This window comes from Varroa destructor, unplaced genomic scaffold (assembly GCF_002443255.2).
Source record: "Varroa destructor unplaced genomic scaffold, Vdes_3.0 BEIS01000003.1, whole genome shotgun sequence".
Taxonomy (NCBI): Eukaryota; Metazoa; Arthropoda; class Arachnida; order Mesostigmata; family Varroidae; genus Varroa; species Varroa destructor.
Genome location: NW_019211456.1, coordinates 53451336 through 53459795, shown reverse-complemented (window position 1 = coordinate 53459795; position 8460 = coordinate 53451336). Strand labels below are relative to the sequence as shown.

The following is an 8460-nucleotide window of genomic DNA, read 5'->3' as shown; positions in this document are numbered from 1 at the left end:
ATATTATTAAATATTTATGATTGTTTAGATGTAGATGAGCCCGAAATTTGACATAATCCAGACTTCTAGATTGTTTTGCTAAATTAGAAAAAACAAGGCCGCTTGGACCAGTTAAGTGTTTCTTTGCATTCTCTGACAGTTGATTTCCTTGTTGCAGTTTCGTCTCTTTAGTCTCGTCTCCGATAGTACATTGTACGATAGTACGATAGACTAAAAACAAATGGTAGACGAATCATACTTTTAGTCAACTAGCTTAACCTTACATTATTATGAGGCATCGTCTTTTCTAGCCAAGACCACGGATTTTTCTGAGTTTTGCTGAATGGCTAGTTTCACACACTAGTGGGTCCTAATTCCACCTTATGAAGATATAGGCCAAAAACATTAGTGTCTCTCATGAGTATTTTCTTAACAGTGCACGATAACAGAGTGAGTATGTCGCAACATAAAGGAGCCCTTTAAGAATACAATAGAACAATTGTTTGTTCCGCCGTCCTTATTCTTCTTAACGCTCGTTAAATCTTTAAAAAATAAAATCTGGCCTACATATATATGTATACATATATAGGTTGTGAAGTTTTGACTACAAATCAAGTACGGCTATGCCCAAATCGCTTTAATAAAAAAGTAGCTGGTAGCAGAACGCCTACAGGTCGATCTACTTCTTTCTCGATGCTGCTATAAGCAGTTAAATGAACGACTTCGAGTACCCGAAAATTATTGTTTTGCTATACCAGCAAGTTCAGAAGCGGAAGCATTCTTAAAATGGTTTGGCAAGGGAGCTCTTTCACCATAGTGTTGTTATAGTGCTTCATGGCATTCCCATTGCTAATGGGTTAACAGCAAGAAAGACGCTGTTTACTGTTGGCGCATATGCAGTATCATATAAGAAGACGAAGCGCTCAGGCGAGAAACAGGTAGAGGGCCTTTCAGACGATCCGGCTTCGCGCAAACATCATTCGGTCCTCCATTGTCCATACAAGACACAGATGCTGACTTTAGGTGATTGAAGGCTGAATAAGATTATGTGAGTTAATCCATCACGTCGTAGAACTGTGCTAAGCTTTAAAGCTACGTATGTTATTGTGAATTCGCTGGTTGGGAGAAGTAAACAAGGATGAGATCGACACACGTATTCCCAGGAACTAGGAAAATCTAGTGCATCGCTTACAAGTATACTGGAAGTGCGTTCATTTAAGCGTAATTATAACCTCGATCAACCTATACCAGACATTAGGTTACTACAGGTTTGGTTAATTGGACTACCACATGTAAGCTTGTTCTAGCAGAGAGTTGGTCATGCTAAAGCCTTCTTTGGGGATGCAAATTTCCCTGGAAGCAATTATTGTCTTATAAATATCAATACTGAGCCCCATTATCCTACCTACGAACCACTGGGAACAATTTTATCTCAAATCAAGAATTGGTAAGTGACCCATTCTTAGAAAAGCGTCTACTTATCCTGACCATTACTTTAAACTGTCTATAGAAAACGACTAAATGTACGGATTATTTCTCAGTGATTCTAAAATTTCATAGTCGGTACAAACGATAATTCTTTAGACTGACTTCTATACACCAAAATGGGTTCGAATCAATTCTGACAAGAGAAGAGCATACATTTGTAGAACGAGTCTCTAAAACGTTTTTGGCGCTGCTTTTCCCGACTTTGATTAGACGTGTCGGAAGTCTACGTATCAGATAGTAGGTAGATATTCTGAAAACTTTGCCAGGAAGCACAGACTTATATTTAAAGATACTTGGTATAAGATGTGTATAGAATCAGATGATAAAAACTGATAGTGTTTTGAGGATTTTTGAATTTTGGTTGACGTAAACATTGCGCTAAAACATTGACGACTATTGTTTTAGAGCAGCTTCCGATTTAGCTAGCAGCTGATTTTGGGTTTTTTCTAACTGATTTTAATCTGTTCTTAAAAAAACTGGTAAAGAACACTCTTGCAGCAGCGGTGTAGTTTACTGTCCATATGCGGAAATATGAGGAGAAAACTATACCAATATATATACTATACATATACATCTATACTGTGTTATTGTTTGCATCTCCGATTCTGCTCCTTGATTAATATGTTTTTTTAATTATTTTTTAAAACCACTTTTTCAACCTAACTTCTGCACTTATTTTTAAAAAATTTTATGGAATATTTTGAAAGGTGTTCTGCTTTCTTCCTTTCGAACCGAGCTTATAGAGCAGAATTGAGCAAGTATTAAAGTTCCAATAAATAATAAGGGCCATGATGAAATAGCAAACTTTTTATTCTTATTATTTAAGAATTGTACTACAGTTCTACAAGCCGATGAAAGAGAATCAACTGGCTCAATCAATCTGAGTCGAATTCCCCACTTCCTCTGACGCGCTACGTCATCTGAATCGTCAACTGTATCATCTGAATCGATTTCTATACACGATTTCCTCCCATTTTCTGTTGCCCATATTTCTAACAGTGCTGTTTTTTGGAACCTAAATCTTGAAAAAATACAGTTGAGATACAATTTTTGATCAGTTTGAGTTAATTTGAATATTATGATAGTAGATGTGAATCATTAGAGAATTTCGCTTTGATATCTTGTTGCCCATTCACAACAAATGCCTTGGAATGTGCATGGAATTCAATGAAGTGATATTTATTTAAATATGTTGCAACGTTATACAATTTGGAGACAACGAGCGGGAAACAAGTTGTTTCCCTTATATAGCCAATACATTTAAAACAAAATAGTTATTCCTATAGTCATAGACCGTCTACTTTGACCTGAATGGTGTCTATTTCAAAGAAACAGAATGGCACGTTTAAATTTAAAAGATTGTCTTATGCTTTGTTTCTAAAACTGTATCTAAATAAAAAACAGATAATTAAGAAAATGTTGTATGCGCTGGAAGTGTAAGTTCTAACAGCTTTATTACCATCAACTGTGATTACAACTTTAATTCGGGACCTAAACTATTGACCAATCGTTTTCAAAATATCTTTTGATATTTTATTCGCGATGAATCCGCGACCAACTTTTTAATAGTAACCATGTGTCAAGCGACATCGATCAACGCACATTCGTTAAAGTATCGCTATAGTCAATACAGTATACACAAGAAATCGGAAACGGAATTAAATATTGGGCTGATAGCAGATCATAAATTCTAAACATCTCAGGCAAAAGCATCCTGGACAGTTATAAACTTGTCTCTAATTCAGTTAATTGCAAGTCACGCAGATGTGCCTAAAACTCCGTACGATATTGTTTTTGTGTTTCTGCAACATTTTTATAACGTCGGCGAGCTGTTCGTCGTAATAAATACGCTTGGTGCCAGACGAAAACTAGTTCTCTTTAAAACAAAATAACAATTTCGAATGTTAAGTAAACATGAATGCCAGTAATGACATTTCTAATATATGTAAAAAATATTTTTTTAGGTAAAATGTCAAAAACAGTGAGAAAAAAGTTTGAATTTAGGGGCATTATGCTGTGTATATTGAATTGTTAAAAAAATTGACCACTTTTCTAGATAGATGCTTAGGAAATAACTGCTTGCCCTTAAGAGAGTTAAATGCAGCGCACAACAGAGAGCCTGTCTATGATAATGTTTCTAAGCGGTAATAAATGAACCAGACCCACGGGATAACTGCCTTGAGTCCGCTAATACACATATATATACGACATAGGTTAGCGGAGCAAAGTGTTTTTGTATAACGCTGAGCATTTAGACTATTGATTTGTATCTTTAATAATATGAGTCGCGTCGGGCCGGCGCTTGAGATTCATTTGAAATATCCTCTAGATGCAAGCGCAGTTGGTGTGCTAACATTGTTGGAATACCTTTAAGCGCCTTAAAGATGAAAGAAATTTCTAAAGAAATCGCCATATTTTACAATTTTTATGGGCACAAATGCTGCCTAGGTCCATCAAAATTTGCACTACATATAGTCAAAGTATGTTATCTGATGGCACGGCTCAGATGGTTCTGTCGTTTTCATTCTTGAAATATAGAGAAAAAAATACTTTTCACAGCAATCGACCAAGTGTGAAAAAAGTTGACGAATTTTCTGCAAAAGTTGAGCAGGCCGACATGAGTAGCCGTAACGTCGTCAGGAAACTAAACATCTACCACCAGACATTTAAACCATTTGAAGGAAGCTGGTTACAAAAAAAAACACAACGGTTGGACGCTATACGAATTCATGCGTAATAATTTACCTAGTCATAAATTGTCGTAAATATTTGTTCCATCTTCAACACTCTACTTGCAACGAAATCTAGTCATTTCTCAAATGGTTCATCGTGAGCGAGAAAACTTAGATCACAAACAATAGTGATGGGCAAATAAAAATTTACCCCATAGTTCGTGGCATAGGCCTAACTGGCGTCAAAGAAAAGTGCCGCTATGTTTGGTGTTTGAAATGAATTTCTTTCTTCTTTGTCTCTTGGGAAAACGAATGATTTGGGCCTTCATTGTTAACAACGACCTATACTGTCAACAACTAAAACAAGCGATAGGCCACACAATTACAACCTGCATGGAAAATCCACATACATTCGCCGTATAGCCCCGATTTTCCACCATCAGACTGTCATGTGCAGACCTCCCTTAATGGTGTCAGTTTAGCCTTAGTGAAGAAAAGCCAAAACACATGTGCTGAAATTATACGTAGAAAAAAGTCAATACCTTTTTGCGACAAAAACGAGGTCCGACCAAGGGGGACTACTTACTAGACAGTCGGCTGTGGGTGTATAATACTTTCCAGTGACCGGTAATTCATTATAAGTTTTGTGTTTATTTTACTCGACCATGCTACCCGGCGGGATGCCTTCATTCCGTGCCCAGTCCTCTAGGATATCTCTTAGATTGTCGGTGGCACACCGCTGCCATAGCTCACATGGGTGCGCCGAGCAAGTTGCTTCGACGCTCCATTCGGGCTCCAACTCAAACAGAAGTTTTAACGACGTTGTTGGGTTGTGCCCCGTAAAAGTACTAGTTTCCCTGGCCGAACTGATCGGCGCAAAGGGGTGCTGTTTTTGGGACCCGTTTGCACCGGAGAAGACCGATGTGAGCCACCTTCCGAAACCTAAATACAAATTGACCGGGGGGTTGACGTATCGCTACCCTGAATGCTCATCGGGCAATATGGCTTTGAATCCATAGAGAAATTCGAACGGAGTTGTGCCTAGAATTTCGCTTATCGTTGTGTTCAACGTGGAGGCGGCTGCCGAAAGCGGAGAAGCCAGACGTCTCTAGCAATCGCGCTGACGGCCGCTTGGGAATTGAGCGGATCGTCGTATTTGCTAGGCTGTTCGATATAGCAGTCCTTATGCGCCAAATATGGGAGCATGCTAAATACTGCTTTACTTGCCAACTTAAAATAGTTTGCGTTTTCCCTGGCGACGGTGTCTATGGCCCCGTAGCGATCTTGAACGGCAAATAGCTTCTTTTCCTCGCTTAGAACATTATCAATTGACGTAAGAAGAAATAAATGAGTGCAGTTGCTTATACTCATTGTAATGAACGAATAAGCACGTTTCGAGACGCACAGGGGCCCCATAAAATTCAGACACATCTTAATGAAGAACCGTGTCGGCGGATCAATAGGTGTTTGAAGTGTTCATGACTCGGCTTTGAAGTTTGATGCGAACATATTACCAAACTCTCGTCCATATTTCGCACTTTGGGAAATAACACGGCATCAGCGATGGACGGTCTTTGTCAATGCCGGATGACTTTAGATGCAAAAAGAACGCCGCGGGCTCGACCGATTGCCGAATGACCGGTGGGTCAAACCAGTAAACTTCACTGCCCGGAATCCTAAACCATGCCTCTACGTAAAAAGAATGAAAGCTACCTTCCATCCTTGAATAGCATGACAATCTTGCTGCCTTTTAAGCCTGGTTACCACCGGAGCCGAACGCCACGCGGCCTTACCAGTTGGTGCACTAAAATTAGCACGAAGTCGGCACCGCGGGTCTTAATCTTCTTCCAGTTTATTGCAACGTGTAGACGTGATACGACGTCGACGTTGTGCCTTGCCGTACCACTCAGATATCGAATTTCGAAGTCTATCCCAGATACTGCGAGGCATTATTGTTGGTAGCCACATTAACAATCATAACGAATGAGCATTTCGATGCAGAGAACAAAAGAATGCCTCCAGAGAATACGTCCAAACAAACGTTTCTTCAACTCTTTTGAAAAAAGGTACAAACAAATATTTTCACAATACAAACAAACAAGGTAAATTATTTACATAGACTTGCATTTTATGATACAATGGTTAAACTCTTCTGTATAATACTTATTTTTTGGTATAACTGTTAAACGGTTCTGATATAAGATTTACTTTTTGGTATAATGGTTAAAAGGAAGACGACGTCGGTCAGACTCAGTTAAGGTAGTACACCTAGTGGACAGGTGTGAACACCGGAGGCTTTCTGCCGAGTGTCATACATTTCTGAGCTCTACCTAAGCTGGTGTCGCCGTTAAGCTTCAGCTTTGTACCCTATTTACCCCATAACCTTACGCTGGTGTCGCCTTTAAATTCCAGCTTTACAACCATATTTTTCCCATAACCCTACTTATGTCTCTCATGGTCTCCTATTTAGTCACATGGTATACATATGCGAACTGCTGTTTGGCATAATACACGCAAGTATGTCGGTTTTTGAGACTAGAACCTTGCACTTCCAGACTGTTAATGACAGCAGAGTTCGAGCTGTCTGCCGCTAACCTTTGCCTTGACTTCCCTTACGACGATCAGAACCTACATTTGGCTATAAACCAGCCCAACAGCCCGCACCCGAGGTCACACATTGGTATGCTTCAAAGACACAGTTGACACAGCTCTCACTTCAACGGCAGTACCCACTGCGGCCCGCACTAGTGCAGAACATTCCAACTTGACGCCAACGTCTAACTCCGATTATGCATCAGTTTCGATAAATTAGACATCTGGGAAACTAGCCTGGCGAAGCCAAGAGCCCGCCGGTTGCATGTGTAACTTAAGAAAAGTGTCCGTGTCCTCGGCTACGACAGCACACCACGTAGGGTGATCGATCTGCAGGAGTGGGTCTGGTAGTTCCATTTACTAAAGGCTAATTCTCTGCATTAAAATCCGGCGGATACCGTCGAGTCGCTTGGGTCTAGGTGTTCTACATACTCGGATTCGATGAAATTCGTTAGTTAGTCGCAATGTGGCTCCAACTCGTCTATTAGAATCCATTTGATCCTGACGAATTTCTCAAAAGACTCTCCTTTATCTCTCAAAAGTTCGAAGAATTTTAGCGATCCAACTGCTACCGAACCACAGCAAAAACGGTTAGACACTGGCGATTAGTGATTAGCTAAGAGGCTGCAGAGTACCATATACCCACAGCAGGCTGGAACCGAAAATACATTTATTATAACAATATATATATTTTTTTGTTTATTTAATTCCGTGATATATATATATATATATATATATATATATAACGCTCTAACGAAAGATAAACATTTATCTACGTAACATATATTCGCAATGACGCATTATAAAACGTTCTTTTCACATTCTTGTTTACTGCTGTAATGTAATCGTGAAATTTATTCAGACAACAATTCGCATGTGCAGGATTTGCAATGAACGCAAAGGTCTGGCTCAACAATTCTTGTTAGCGAATCGCTAGATCAGTTCAATAAATAGGGTTTATAAACCAGGTTTAATTAACTAAAATCACTAGTTGATTCATAATTGCGGTTTTAAGAACGCAACTTTTCACGAAAGCGAGCTTACGAACTGTAAAATAACTGAATTAAGTAGTAAACAAAGATATGGTCTCTACGGTACCGATGCTCTCTTCTGAGGTAATCTGGTGGAGAACATTCATATTCAACAGTAGTCGTTAGAGATCATATGAGGTATACGAAATGGATCTTATTAACCCAACAATTCCAGTCCATTTAAAAATTGCGCTGCAGTTTTTCACATGACACCTGCGATATGCTACTACATCACATATACTTTTCCACATATATAGATATTTTTATTCCATTTATTTACTTATTCATTTACTAATTCCCGGTTGGTGTCTTCTATGTTTATAAAAGATGATACTTACTTTCTAAAAAGCATTCTACTATGCATTATTGGGACAGGCTATTCAAATGAACAGAGCAGCGTCAGTTTTATAAATATAGAGAAAGCGATAATCGACTCCTGTTAATTAAATTTCTGTAAGGATAGAATAATAACACTCATAGCTGCTTTAGTACTGTAGCTTCTTGTTTTGCAAAAAAACCTACAAAATTTCAATGGCTGTTTAAAAAGAACAAAAATGGTGACGGTCAGAGATGTCTTGTTTTTTTTGTAATATTAGCCATATAATCTTCTTTTAATACCGCATTTATTTCAGACGTAATATTCGAAAATGTTATTATTATTATATTTTATATATATTTATATTATTATATTATATATA

General features: G+C 38.5%; 1 long non-coding RNA gene across 2 annotated transcripts in view; it reads left to right on the top strand.

The window, feature by feature from the left end:
• Positions 1-935: 935 nt before the first annotated feature.
• LOC147757134 (uncharacterized) overlaps positions 936-8460 on the top strand; it is a 15121-nt gene continuing 7596 nt past the window's right edge. The window contains exon 1 of one of the 2 annotated variants that reach the window (XR_015325278.1): positions 936-1426. This is a non-coding gene — a long non-coding RNA (uncharacterized LOC147757134). The remainder of the gene's footprint in view (positions 1427-8460) is intronic. The other variant, XR_015325277.1, reaches the window with a different exon arrangement.